Source organism: Myotis daubentonii, chromosome 8 (assembly GCF_963259705.1).
Source record: "Myotis daubentonii chromosome 8, mMyoDau2.1, whole genome shotgun sequence".
In the NCBI taxonomy this organism is placed as follows: domain Eukaryota; kingdom Metazoa; phylum Chordata; class Mammalia; order Chiroptera; family Vespertilionidae; genus Myotis; species Myotis daubentonii.
The window spans coordinates 75,333,890-75,348,549 of record NC_081847.1 but is presented as its reverse complement, the minus strand read 5'-3'; the positions used below and the strand labels follow the sequence as shown (position 1 = coordinate 75,348,549).

Genomic DNA, 14,660 nt, shown 5'->3' with positions numbered 1-14,660 from the left:
CAAATGGTGGGGACCATCAGACTGTTCAGTGTAGCTGGGAAATTGAGAGTGTAGTGAGTTTGGGACATTAGGATGGCCAGAGATAAAGTTAAAATGTCAAAGCCACACACTGGCTGGCCTGAACCATTAGGCTGAGGAGTTTAGACTTGACCCTATAGGCAACAGAGAGATTAAATGCTTCCCTGCAATGGAAATACAGAATCAGACTTGGTTGCAGAATGAAAAAATGTGCCAGTGGTGTGGATGGTGGGTTGGAAGGTAAGGGGTGGAGATGAAGAAACCACTGTGGGGAATGCTGTAGAACCCACCACTCACCTTAGCCTAGTAAAAGCTTTGTTCAGTCCTACAGCAAGTACTGCCCAGAGAGGCAAATTAGGACAATGGTAAGGAGCATGAGCTTCAGTGTCAAGGCCCATGTGGATTTGAGTCATAGCCCTGCTTGCTTACTGGCTGTACGACCTTGAATTACCCCACTGAGTTTTGGTTTACCCTTCTGTAACAGAGATTAATAGTTCCTTTGTCATAGGCTCATTGTGAGGATTAAATGAGAGTGTAGATAAAGCACTTAGCTCTAGAAACGCAGTTGATCATTAGAATTTTTAAAAATTAAATATTTGATGATGGACTTCTTTTTCCATGAAACAACCTATTAACCCCCCCCCCCCCCCCCCCTCCCGGAGCTACCTATGTTCCACAGAAAAAATCTGCTTTAGTTTTTCTAGAGAAGCAGCGGCACTTTCTGCTCCAAGAAATAGTAGGGAGGGTTGCCAAATTCTAACACAGTGGTTCTTGGATGCACAGTAGACCCACCAGGGGAGCTTTTAAAAATGTTAATGCCTGGCTGCACCTCAGATCAATTAAACTTGACTCTCTGGGGGTGGGACCCAGGCATCAATATTTTAAAAAATTTTAATGAGTTAAGGTAAGACAAATATAGGATGGACTTTTCACAAACTGAACATGCCTCTGTAACCCATATCCTGCTAAAACAAACACACACACAAACATTACCAGTACCCCAGAAGCACCCCTTATGTCATTTTCCAGTCACTCTCACTCCAAAATCACTATCCTGAGTGATAACAGATCAGTTTTGCTTGCTACTGAGTTTTACATAAACGGAATCATATATCTTGTATTTGTATGTGTGTGTGTGTGTGTGTGGCTTATTTTGGTTAACCTTGTGAGAGTTCAATTGTATATTGCTCGTTCTCATTTCTGTACAGTGTCCTCTTGTGTGAATACACCATAATTCTTTTCTAGACTACTGTCGGTGGGCATTTTGGACAGTTTATACCTTGGGACTGTTATAAATAGTGCTATTAAATTCTTGTAAATGCCTTTGGAAAGTGTATATAGAAACTTCTGTTGGATACATTCCTAGGAACGAAATTGCTGGGTTATAAGGTGTGTGTATGCTCAGCTTCACAAGATATTGCTGAGAAGTTCTAAAAGTGGTTGTATCAATTTGTATTCCCAGTATATGAGAAGTCTTGCCAACAGTTGCTGTTTCCTGATGTAAAACCATTTTTGAGCCATTTTGGTGGATATATAGTAGTCTTGCTCTGTGATCTTAATATACGTCCCCAGCATCTCCAGTGTTTCCAACATGTAGCCAAGTTTGAGAATCCCTTTCTTACCAGGTTTTGAAAAAGCAAAACACCTGTTAATGAAACTGGATGAAAGAGATGTTACAGTGGCCATTGACTCCCTTTTATGTCTGTACCTAGAGTTTTTACAGAACTGGTCTGTCTAATCATCTAGTGGAGGGCACCTTTGCTGTGGAAGGAGAATGTGGGGTGTATCAAACCTGACAGCCTGCCCCTCACCCTCATTCCTCTCTGTGCTTTCTCTGGGGCAAATGGCTCCATCAGGTGTGATCTGGGAGCTGGAAAGAGGCCATGGCAGGACTTCAATTTCTTCTTCTTCTTCTTCTTCTTTTTAAATTAAATCTTTATTGTTCAGATTATTACATTTGTTCCTCTTTTTTCCCCCCATAGCTCCCCTCCTCCCAGTTCCCGCCCCACCCTCCGCCCTCACTCCCCACCCACTGTCCTCTTCCATAGGTGCACGATTTTTGTCCAGTCTCTTCCCGCATCTCCCACACCCCTTTCCCCCCCAAGAATAGTCAGTCCATTCCCTTTCTATGTCCCTGATTCTATTATGATCACCAGATTATTCACTTGATTCTTAGATTCACTTGTTGATAGATGCATGTTTGTTGTTCATAATTTGTATCTTTACCTTTTTCTTCTTCTTCCTCTTCTTAAAGGATACCTTTCAGCATTTCATATAATACTGGTTTGGTGGTGATGAACTCCTTTAGCTTTTCCTTATCTGTGAAGCTCTTTATCTGACCTTCCGTTCTGAATGATAGCTTTGCTGGATAAAGTAATCTTGGTTGTAGGTTCTTGGTATTCATCACTTTGAATATTTCTTGCCATTCCCTTCTGGCCTGCAAAGTTTCTGTTGAAAAATCAGCTGACAGTCGTATGGGTACTCCCTTGTAGGTAACTGACTTTCTTTCTCTTGCTGCTTTTAAGATTCTCTCTTTGTCTTTTGCTCTTGGCATTTTAATTATGATGTGTCTTGGTGTGGTCCTCTTTGGATTCCTTTTGTTTGGGGTTCTCCGCGCTTCCTGGACCTGTAGGTCTATTTCTTTCACCAGGTGGGGGAAGTTTTCTGTCATTATTTCTTCAAATAGGTTTTCAATATCTTGGTCTCTCTCATCTTCTGGCACCCCTATAATTCTGATGTTGGTACGCTTGAAGCTGTCCCAGAGGCTCCTTACACTATCTTCGTATTTTCAGATTCTTTTTTCATTTTGCTTTTCTGGTTGGGTGTTTTTTGCTTCTTTGCATTTCAAATCTTTGCCTTGATTCTTGCGCTCCTCTGGTCTGCTGTTGGGAGTCTGTATAGTATTCGTTATTTCAGTCCGTGTATGCTTAATTTCTAGTTGGTTCTTTATCATAACATCGAGGGTCTCATTAGATTTCTTGAGGATCTCACTACATTTATCGGCGGCTTCTAGACAGTTCTTAAGAGACCTTAAAAGTGTGGTTCTGAACTCAATATCCTCCATTGACAGTTTTGTCCTGTTTCTTTGTCTCTGCATTTTTTATGCTTTCTTGGTGCACCCCCTAGTGGTCTTTGTGCGCAGTCTTGTTGTAGTTAAGCCTTGATTGTTGTCGGCAATACCGGGGGTGATTTGATCTCCAGGCTAACTGGCTATGAGAGTCCGCTGTGTCTGCAGTGGGAGAGCTTCTGTGCTGGATCTCTAGGGCGGTGCTAATCTAGTGTTTGCCTGAGGCTATCCTGCAAATGGCTCTGCGCAGGGCTTGGGCGGGGCGAGTCCCTGGGGATCTACAGGGCGGGCCGGAGCGAGCAGTTATGGCTGCTCTCAGTTCCGTCCCTAGGGGCTCTGCCTCACAGAGTCCCAGCAACTGCTGCAAACCTCGGAGAGAAAGCTGCCTTCGAGTTCCGACCGAAGCCAGACAGTCCCGCTTCTCCCGTTTGAGTCTGGGTCCCTAGAGACTCGCCTGGATCTGGAGCTCAGAGTCTGAAACTCCCTCCCGATTGAAAACAACAACCGCGCCCTCCGCCGCCAGCCCGCTCGTGCACACTCCGCACCTGAGTATTTCACTTCAGCACTGCGCCTTCTCTGAGTCTGGGTATGATATTCTCTTTCCTCCTAGTTGTAGAATTTCCACTCAGCCAGCCTTCCTGTGGTTCTGGATGATGTCCGTTCCGTCTTTAGTTGTTTTTTTTGAAGTGGTTGTTCGAGGCAGCAATCTCCGGCGTTAACCTATGCCACCATCTTGGTTTCTCATCGGGAAAATGTTCCAATTTCTTCTTCTTGATTTATGACCTGAAAGAGGAGGGAGGACAGGAGAAGTGCCGTGTGTGTGTGTGTGCGTGTGTGTGTGTGCATATCTACTATAGCAGAGAGATGCTGTCAGATGAAAAGATCTGGTTGTTTTTTTTGTGACCAAAGCTTAAGATTTTGTGTTGTATATTAGCTTTCCAAAACTTGCCCAATACCTTGTACTTGGAAGGTGCTGAAAAAAAAAAAAAGCCATCGAAGTCAATATTAGCACTTCACTATTATCCTCACTCTGCATAGATTTCATTTAGTCTCTTTCAAGAATATATATTTGTAACATAGAAACCTACACATGAAACCTGTGTTCATGTTGACCAATGTCACCCCAATGAATTTTTAAAAAATTGCTTAGCACATAGTAGATGGCAATAAGTATTTATTGACTAAATGAAAAGCACAACTCACAGTGCAAAGGAAGGTGTTGGTGGGGACTTAGCTGATCTGATTAATAGTTTTTGTTCTTTCTGTAGTTTCTATGCAGTGGCTGATATTTCCTGTTTGTTCATTTATTACAAGCATATTTTCCTTTACACCCTTGAGCAAAGTTATAACAGCAACTTTAAGATTCTTATCTGTTAACTCTAACATCTTGGGTCCTCTTGGGGTAGATCTCTATTGATTATCTTCCTTCTTGAGTTTGGGCCACATTTTCCTGTTTGTTTAAAACATTTTTTTCCTAGTAATTTTGTATTACATCCTGAATATTGTGAACGAGACTTGAAGAGACGCTTGATTCTATATTTCTCAAAACAGTAATGATTTTTTTTTTTTTTTTTTTACCACACTCAAATCCTAAACTCAATTTCTCTTGAGTGGGCATTAGCTGAAATCTTTTAGTTCTGTTAGCTTTAGTTGGGCTGTTTGAAACCTGCCCTATACATGCATCATTCATGGAAATTTGGGCAGAATATATACTCAGAATATGGGGCTACTGTTCTGGGACTCTTTTCTGGGATGTCTCTCCTTACTTTCCAGCTGTAGTTACCTGAACTCTGTCCTCTAATTTCTCAAAAATTAAGAGTAAAGATTTCTATCCAAATTGTAGTCCATGTGCAACATTGACTTGGGCTTGTCCTTGGGTCAAAAGCTATAAAAAGAGGGACATCACCTATTGCTGTTTCTTTCTTTCAAGTGTTGACTCCCCTCCAGTTTATGTATGTTTGTTGCTGAACAAATCTAATGCCTTTCAATAATCTCTCTCTCTCTCTCTCTCTCTCTCTCTCTCTCTCCCTCCCTCCCTCTCTCTCTCCCCCTCTTTCTCCAGAGTTTATAATAGTTATATGGGGGAGGGGAAGTCTTCTAAGAGCTACTTTGCCATTACAAGAAGCAGAGCCTTTCTGGCAAATAATTTTGCTCATTAAGAGACCCTCAGCAATGGGGGAAAAATGAAACACATGTAATACTTTAATAAAGAATTTTTAAAAAAGAAAAAAAGAATATATATTTGTAACATAGAAACCCACACATGAAACCTGTGTTCATGTTGACTAATGTCACCCCAATCAATTAAAAAAAAAGAATATATAACTAAAAACAGACCCTCAGAGCTGCCCCCCATTTTATTGTTTAGCACATGGTAGATGGCAATAAGTATTTATTGACTAAATGAATGTGGCTTTAAATTGAAAATGAAAGTGTATTAGGGGAGAAAATTTTCTGAAACCAGTTAATTGGTAACATAAGGTATAAAATAGAGAGGATGTTCAGTAATTTGCTGGAGAAAATGATGAGCAAGATGATTGAAATAATATTAGGAACCCAGATATCTGAGTGTAGACCAAAGTGGCTAACAAAGTGAACCGGAGATTTCAACATGAGATAAATTCAATTGTGATGGTAACAGTGCTTTCATGGGATTGACTCTGTGGCTTACAAAGAATGTACCATGTTCAATGGAAATAAAGCTGGTCAGAGGGGAAGCAAAGGTATGCTTGGAGTTCTTACATCCAAGAGGATCCAAGGGGAGGGAATCAAAGTGAAGGAACTTCGGCTGGAGATCACAGCGGGGAGGAACCGAAGCAATGTGAAGGCAGTGTACTGCAGCTTGCTTTTCTCTGTGTGGTGACCTGGCAGGTCACACACCCAGTACTCAGAGGCTTCAAAGACTGCATATTGGGTGGAAAATTCATACCAAAATGCAGAGCATCTGGGAACTTCCTGACCTAGTCTACTGACAGTTTCATCACTCAGAGAGTAGAGCACAGAGGACAGTTGCTGTTATGAGGCTAGTTGCTGTTAAGAATCTGGTTTGGGTGAAGTAGAAAATGAGCAAGTGCTCACCAAGAAAAGGATACTGGTGATAGGGGGTTGAGCCCACAGGGGTTTGGAAGGCAGATTTTAGGAAATTTAGCATGAGATACAGATATTTCCTGCTTATGCTTCCAAAGGGTGATGGCAGCTCCAGTAGTAGGGGAAGTTATGGCTTCACTGTTATCCTCACTCTGCATAGATTTCATTTATTTTCTTTCAAGGATTCTTCTTGTTGCTCTCAGTTGTGCTCCTGTGGGCTATCTTCCCTGTCTGGCGTTTTTGTTTGTTTGTTTATTTTCAAGCAGGGGAGCTATTCAAAATGCTTAAACACCATGGTCCAGGCACAGACCAATCAGAAGAGAGGCTCGCCACCAACTGGAACAAGTTACAAATCCCTTAACCTCTCTGAACATCAGCTTTCTCCTCTTTGAAATGGGGGCAATGCCTATAGCACAGAGTTGGTACAATGATTTCAAGAGATGTTACATGTGAAGAGCTTGACACATAGAAGCTGTGCTGTGCACAGACGCTGCCATTACCCTGCCTTCTTTATCTCTGGGTTCATTTCACTTATGTGTTTTATAGATTCTGTGATGCTTATCTTTAGTTTCATGAAGCACATGTTTTATTCTATACTGACTTCAACAAGTATTTGCTCAATTACAAGTTGATCTGTCTGGTTTCATAGTCAAAATGTCCTCTTAGCTCGCCTGGCGTGGCTCTGTGGTTGAGTGTTGACCTATGAACCAGGAGATCATGGTTCGATTCCCAGTCAGGGCACATGCCCAGGTTGTGGGCTCGATCCCCAGTGTGGGGTGTGCAGGAGGCAGTTGATCAGTGATTCTCTTTCATCATTGATGTTTCTATTTCTTTCTCCCTCTCCCTTCCTCTCTGAAATCAATAAAAAAAAAATGTTTTAAAAAATGTCCTCTTATCTCCCTGATTATGAATATTGTAGATTTTCTGAAATCTCCTTGCATTTCATGGGGCAGATTGTTTAAAGCACTAATGTGGTGTGTGTGTGTGTGTGTGTGTGTGTGTGAGATTCCTAGTTCCTTCTTCTTTTTTTATGTACATAGGTTTTGGGATTAAGCAGACCTGGGTTCAAATCCCAGCTCCACCACTTACTGGCTGTGCAGTTAATTGGTATCCATTCTCTGCATTGTTCTAATTCTTCCCCTCCTCATTCTTTCTTCCTCTAGTGGAGGACTGTCTCCTTTGAGTCTAATTCTGTGCTTTTTATTGTCCTTGTTCCATTGGAATTAATCTATAAACATCAGTGAACAAACAATATGAAAAGCTTTTTAAAATGCCCATCCCAGCTACTCCCTAATTGGCTAAGAACACCCCTGGCTAAAGGGGAAGAGATAGCTTGCTAGGGGTACCTTTATGTTGGCAATGGTGTGGGGTCCAAGATGCTTGGAAAGGACAAGACAGTGATCCGCAGCTGGTTGTAGTGCCTTTGTCCCTCGCCCTTCAAGAATGGACCCCATCCAGAATGCTTATCTCTCTACTCTCCAGGGACAGTTGGGAGAGGTGGCAGTCAGCTGCAGGGGCTGCCTTCCTTTGCTTGAGTTGGCTCAAGTAAAGATGGCAGCTTCTTAGAACCTGGATCTAATTAACTTAAGGGGATGGACTACAATTCTTCATTCTACCCCCTAGTGCAAGTTACTGGAGAAATTCCTATTAGAACCTAAGCTATTCTTAAATCTACATCTACCATTGAGGCCATGACCATTGGGTTGTTGTTTAGCTGATATACTAGGATTTGAGGGGTCCTTCCACTCACTCTAATAACTTTCTAGATGTTTGTGTTTAAGACTAAAGGATTGTGAACAATGGGCAAAGGCAAGTATTGAAATCCAAGTTTAGGTAAGCGTGATGTAGAATAGAGTGCACACAGCCACTTCCCATTCCTTTATCTGTGGTAGGCAGTTCCAATCAATCAAACACTCATTCCTCCTGTTATCACACATGGCCTCAACCCATGCCCTCACAGTGCTCCAAGTAGCCAAAACAAACTAAGAGCTGGCACAGCACACCAAAGTTGGGCCAACAATGTCATGCTCAGAGAGGGAGACAGAGGAGACAGGCCTAGGGCCACCACTTACAGATCACAGGCTTAGCCAATGTGAGTGACTGTCCCGTTTACTAAATGTGTAACCCAGGAGGGCGGGTGGCCTCCTTTGGAAAATGATCCCTCCAGCTGCAAAGGGAGTATTTGTCTCCCTGCAAAGGGAGGGAGTGGACCACATTCCCCCAAGCCCGGAGAAACAGTATATGTAATTCGACTCCCATTTCCCTGTGCTTAGCTATTACATAAGCTTCTTTAGAAGACTGGCTGTTTGGTGTAGCACTGTCACTGTGACTGACTAATGTATTCGTAGACATCGTGTCAGCCTTGTGTGTGCCCCATCCTTGGCACCTCGTTCTGTCCCCTGCAGCCTCCCACACACTGGCGTTCTTACCCACAAGTGTGTGGGCCTCTCGGTAGGTTCAGGTTCTCGGGGAGAAGCTCAGCGTGGAAGACTGATGTGTTCATGGGCTTTCCTTCACCTGTTCGAGCTGTGGCTTCCTTTGAAGTTTTCCTGGAGCTGAGCCTGAGAAAGCTGTATCACCTTCACAGGCAGAACGGATCCAAAACACCATCAATCAGTATCTACTTGGAATGGCTCTAACAGGCTGCCTAGCCTGGTAGATACCAACTGCTGGACTGCAAATACGTATGATAGAGTGCTTGCTGCTAGTGCAGATGATCTGTCTGCCAGGCCAGGATTGGGGCTCACTAGGCCAGTCACACCTACACCCCTACACGGACCTTCTCTCTCAGCAATCTCGTTAGTGGCCATGGGGTTCTTGGGAGTGGGGACCCCAGCATCGTGCCATGGCTGGGATTTGTTGAATCGTTAACATGAGATAATTTCTTCATGACAGGCTGATCCTATGTCTTCATTTTGCCTGTCCATGATCCCAACTCTGCTCTCTAGAGACTTGGAACAAAGGTGATCCTTTCCCTCATGGCTTTTGTTAAGGCCTAGTCCCTATAATCCCAATATGGCCATCCAGTTCAGAGAGAGGCCAGCTGGGTTTTTATCCCCATGCAGGGCGTGATTCTTTCCCTGACAGCTCACAATACACTAGTTGCTTGATCCCTCTTTGTTCTGGGTGAACTTGTGGTTTCTGAGTCCTATTGCCCTTTCCTGAGCCCCCACCCTCAAATCTTGCCAAATTGGGCCTTCAGAGGACAGTGACAAGTCAGGGCCAAGCCTAGAGCCACCACAAACAGATCTAAATGAACAAGCTCAGTGGGGAGAGATGGAGTGAAGGAGCAGACCCTTGGGGAGCCCACATCCCACAACAGATTTAAACCAGGATGTGTGTCTAGGATGACTATACCTGAAGTCGAGAAGTTTCATCTCAGAAGGGTCAGGACAGTCCGTCCACCAAATCCCATGAGAATGGGGTTGGGGGAGACAATTTCTAATTTAGATGTTTGGAGCATAAAGGGCCCAGAAGTCTCTTTGCTCATGAGTAAAGCATCGTTATACTGGGATGGGGGTGATGCCGTTATTCAAATAGGTGTGTTATGGGAGGGGGGGGCTGTGCATCCTTCAGGAGAGAAAGTGGGCCCCAAGTGAGCTCCAAGGACGAGGGGAAGCCTGGGCTGTGCTTTGTTTTCCTCTCCCCCTTGTGCTCAATGCGACAGGAAGCTCTGGGAGAAAGCACTCGCCGCCTTCCTCCAGGCTGCTGCCAATATTGTGTGAAGAAGAATAGCTTCAGAACAAGGAAAAAAATCTTTGTTTTTATAATTAATGACTTTAATTTTCTTTACAGCCTTTGTACATTCCAAATTTCCTACAATAAGTACACAACTTTTATGACAAAACAGTTATTATTTTAAAAATATCTAGCAATTTTCACAATCCTCTTGAGTGTACCCAATCGCGAGTGAAAAGGTGAAGTGAGAAAAACACGTATATAGGATAAAAACATGTAAGAAAATAAGAAACAAAGATGATGCAGACCCACAATCTGCATTTAGCCAATGCTTACAAATAAATGCCGAGTACAAGAAAGTGTAGGCTTTCATCTCAAACAGATATGATTTTAGTCCCAACGCTCCCATTTGCCAGCTAAGCAATAATGAGTGAGTCACTCTGAAGTTGTTTTTTTTTTCTCGCGTGTAAAAATAGGATTTTAATTTCCATCTCACTGAGCTGTTACAAGAGTCATATGAAAGCAGTATGTGAAGAGGCTAGCCCAGTGTAAGTACATAAGTGTTTTTCAAAGTTTTCAATATATTAATAAATTTGCATATACAATATATGGATTTGATAAATGGATAACATAATGAACATTTGAAGGCTGAGACCTGGTCAGGTGATGAAGAGTAATAATAGCATGGGCAGTGTGAGGGAAGACTGTGTCAGTTTTCTGATCCACAAAAGTGAGGGATATCAGTACTTACTGGGAAGAGTTACGTGACTGGATTGAATTGGGATTCTACAAGTTTGTCAACTTTCAGAAAAAGTGAGATAAGCCTAAACTGTGGGTTATCCATGCTATGAGCCTTAAGATACTCAGACTTCAAGTAGCCAAAATGTGACTAAAATTGCCTGATGCAAAAAGGGAGCAATAATCTTAGATAATGAGAAGTTTGGGATTAGGGAAATTACAAGTTTGACGATGCCAACAAAGACCGTGTTTCTTATTCCTTTCCGCTGTTACTGTATTCTCCTCAGTTCCAACACAGCTGCTAACATCAGAAAGGATATTTCCAAATATCTCTTTTTAGAAGTTACAAAATCATTCCCCAGAAAGTCTTCCCACCTTGGAAATTTTCCCTTCCTACCTCACATGGGACTACTTCTCCTGAAACACATGGAAGGCATATACCAAACAGTTCAGTTAGAAACAACCAGAAGAGAAGCAGAGAAGTGGAGGCAGGTGGCTACTAGAAAAGCTACTAGCAGGGTCTGCCATATCTATCTATGCAGAAGACATAAAGGGAGTTGAACAAAACAGGAAATTGGAGTCTGAGGGATATACTGATGTACTACCAAGGGTCACAATGTATGAAGTGAGAGAACAGGGCCAAGAAAGGGATGTCCCTGGGCTAGGATACAGGATGGGGGGGAGGGGAGTTCTTGGGTAGGAAAGAATAGCCTCATTTCCCACCAGTCACTAGTGGCAAGACTAAAGATGCTAATGGGCTCAACAACAACAATAAAAACAGCCAGAGACATGAGACAAAAGACAAGAAAAAGTGTGTAGGGGCACTCCATCCACAGCACTGTAGAATGAGATACCCTTAGCCCCATGATCAGGAAAACTACTACCCCGGTGAAGAGCTGGCTCTGGCCTGGTGGGACTTACAGAGAAACTTGTTAGGGGCCAATAGCCATCAGGACTCCAGCAAATAACCCAGATGCCCACCTGGGGGACATTTATGAACTATGAACAATCTCCATGATGTCCTCTGGACAGACCCCACAGCCATCTCCAGGCTATCTTGGTTCTCAACTTCCCAGTAATATTTCCCTTAAGTGAAAAAGTTTTTCCCCAAAATAGGGTGTTGAGTTCTCTCCATGGAGTGTGTGGTCTGCTGAGGATTCCTCCATCCAGTAAAGTAGTTCCAGGCTGTAGAAAATAATGGCCAAGAACTGGCTGACGCTCCATTTTTCACATACCTCCCTTCCTGGGAGAAGACAAGTTGGGATGAGCTGTGTCTTCAGCTAAACTGATAGCCACTTGGAATCACTTCAGCATTTCCTTCATCATCATGGCACACAGTCGTCACCTTCAGAACTTCAGGGGAATAGTTTCTGTCCCGGTTCTCACTCCTGGTCAAAAGCTCTTTTGGATTCCAAAGCAACTCCAGGATGGGGCTCTGGCTCATCTCCCCAACTTCTAAGATGAGCTTCTTCAAGGAAGTGATTATTTGATGGAGCTTTAATGTGTTCTCAGCCTGTTTCTTCTTTGTCTCTTCTTCTTTGCTCAACCTCTGAGGAAACAGCTTCTCTTCTTCAGCCAGGAAGTGGTGTAGCTTTGCCACCTCTGCACTGAGTCTCAGTCTGATTTTCTGTCTTGTCCTGTAAATGCATGGCTTTCTTCATCTTGGCCATTAGATGACACTAAGTTTTCCCCATAGCTCTCGAAGGCCTCGTCGTCGATGGGCGCCATGGAGTGGGACTGGTGCCCCTGGGACTCGCTACACACCAAGCACATGCCCCCTGGTTTTCCTTGCAGAAGAGAAGCAGGGGCTCCTAGTGGCAGCTGCACAGGCCCTGGTGGGGCACTGTGTCTTCTCCATCAGCCAGGGCAGGGACAGTTGGGCCGCAGTGTGGTGGGAGGCGAAGGCTGCTGGCACTCAGGGTGCCCAGCTGGGGCACAGGCAGCCACGGCAAACGTTGTGACTGCATGCGCTGGACACTGAATCCTTGGGGTAACAGGTCTCAAAATCCACAAGTCCAGACAGATGGGCAGGTCAGCTCCTCTGGCGGTCCTCCACTGCCATGACGCTTCTCATCCCCAGAGTAGCCCACGCCTCCCACCGCAGGGGCAAGCACAGCTCACTTCTGGGGCAGGTGGCTCAGTAGGGGCAGGAACTGGTGTAGTGGGGGCCCTTTCCTGCAGGGGTGTGGCAGGGCAGCAGCAGTGAGCTCGGGAGCTACAGGGTTTCCCTGAGTGTGGCTGCCCAGGCCTGGACACCGGACGTGACGGGGTGTGGGCTGTTCAAAAAAAAAAATCATAACGTTTTCTTTTAAGCAGTGTGAACTCTGAGACACTGTCTGACTCATATTTTAATGCCTCTTCCATTTGAATTCACCTTCCTTCGCATTGTTTTTCTCAAGGCACTAGGCTCGAGTCCAAAGATGTGTCAACAGCTGCTCCCTTGGGAGTGAGGAGTCACAAAGCGTGGGCCCTCCTGTCCCATCTCAGGGTTCAGGAGCCTGGTTTTGGCCTCCCCACCCTTCCTCAAGGCTGGCTCTGGGCTTGGGCCTGAAGGGCCCTAAGTGGCCACCGTAGGGGAAAGGGAGGGGATCTGGTAGCATGTCCCAGCAAGAGGTCACTGTCTTGCTTCAGCCCACAGTTCCTTCTGGGGTCCCCATTCCTGCATCCCTAAAAACCGCATTGCTCTGTTAGGGGGCTCTTGGCTTCAAGTAACAAAATTCAATCCAGCTGGTTTAAGTGATGAAGGGGGTGTTATTGGCTTGGAAAGTTGAAGTCCAGAGGCCCCTAAGCTTAAAGGACCCTCTTCCAACTCGCAAGTATTGCCTTTATCCAAAGGCCAGCTTCCTGCATGACTGGTGGCAAGGTCACTTCCAGCAGCCAAGGGGATCCATGCTTCGGGTTTGCAGGCTGTGGAAAGAAAGAGCTTCTGATTGGGCCAATTTAGGTCATGTGCCTATCCCAGCCAATCACTGTACCTGGACTTAGGCGGTTGCTGACAGGCTCCGGCCAACCCGGACCTAGCTGGGAGTGATAATGGGGAAACTGTAAGGACCATCACCAAACTGACTTCCTCTTCTTGTTTCCCCAGAGGCATATTCATTCCCCAAACAATACTCTTGTAATAGTCTTCTTTTCATTTCAGGGGAGGAGGAATTCTGTAGTGTATCCTGCCCATCCCACCCCCTCCCCCCCACACACACCAGCTCCAAAGCCCCAGCACCTTCCTCCCCCTTTCCCCTCAAGGCTCAGCTTTGTGGAGCGTAGCCCCTGCGTCCCTGGCTGTGCACTGACTCAGTTTCTCCCCTCGGAGGCAGCGAGGGTTAGTGGACGCAGCAAGAGGAGTCAGTTCAGGCGGTGCCAGACAGCAACAGATGTTGAATTAAGGCTCACCTAACAGCCTGCTCCTGCTCACTGAGGGTCAAATGCCTTGGCCTCAGACTTCCTGCTGCCCACAGTCAGGCTATTTTGGCTCATCTATCCGACTTCACACAGACAGTTGTTGGAAAAATTAAGTACCCCACTCTTTTCTGCCTTGCTTCTGATTTCTCTTCTCATATCACACAGCTCCCTGCTCCCCCTGCTCTCCCTCCCCCGCCCCCCCCCCCCACCCCACACACACACAACTGGCCTCTGCAGACCCCTCCCATACCTGCCCAGCCAGCCTGGCCACTCCATTGACTTGTGGTTCCACATGCCCAGTTCTCCACAGGATGATCCACCTGGATGTTTCCACAACACACTGGCTCCATGTCTCCAAGGAGCTGGTTATCCTCCAATTGAGGCCTTTGGGATCCCCTTTAAGGGTGGATGATGCTGTTACTCTCCCAGGTCCTGGCAGTTTGGGCTGTGTCCCCATCGCCATCCAGGCCTGTCTCTGGAAGTACAAGACAGGTGTGCACAGGTTTCAGGAAGGGGGCCAGCCTCCAGCCCTGTGGGCTACCCCTGCACCCAGGCCAGCACCTTGTCTTGGGAGTCGCCCAGCTGCTGGGTTAGCTGTAGGGTGGCAAGTCTTTAATTAGACCAAGCAGGGTTTTCTCGGCCAGGGCTGGGAGGAGGTGTCTACTGGGGAAAA

At 45.3% G+C, this 14,660-nt stretch overlaps 1 protein-coding gene and 1 pseudogene across 2 annotated transcripts in view; one reads left to right on the top strand and one right to left on the bottom strand.

Moving 5' to 3' along the window:
- Nucleotides 1–14,660, top strand: part of PPP1R16B (protein phosphatase 1 regulatory subunit 16B) — a 101,469-nt gene that overhangs the window by 11,673 nt on the left and 75,136 nt on the right. The gene's annotated exons all lie outside the window — the stretch shown is intronic.
- On the bottom strand, nt 11,274–12,555 carry LOC132239093 (E3 ubiquitin-protein ligase TRIM4-like; annotated as a pseudogene).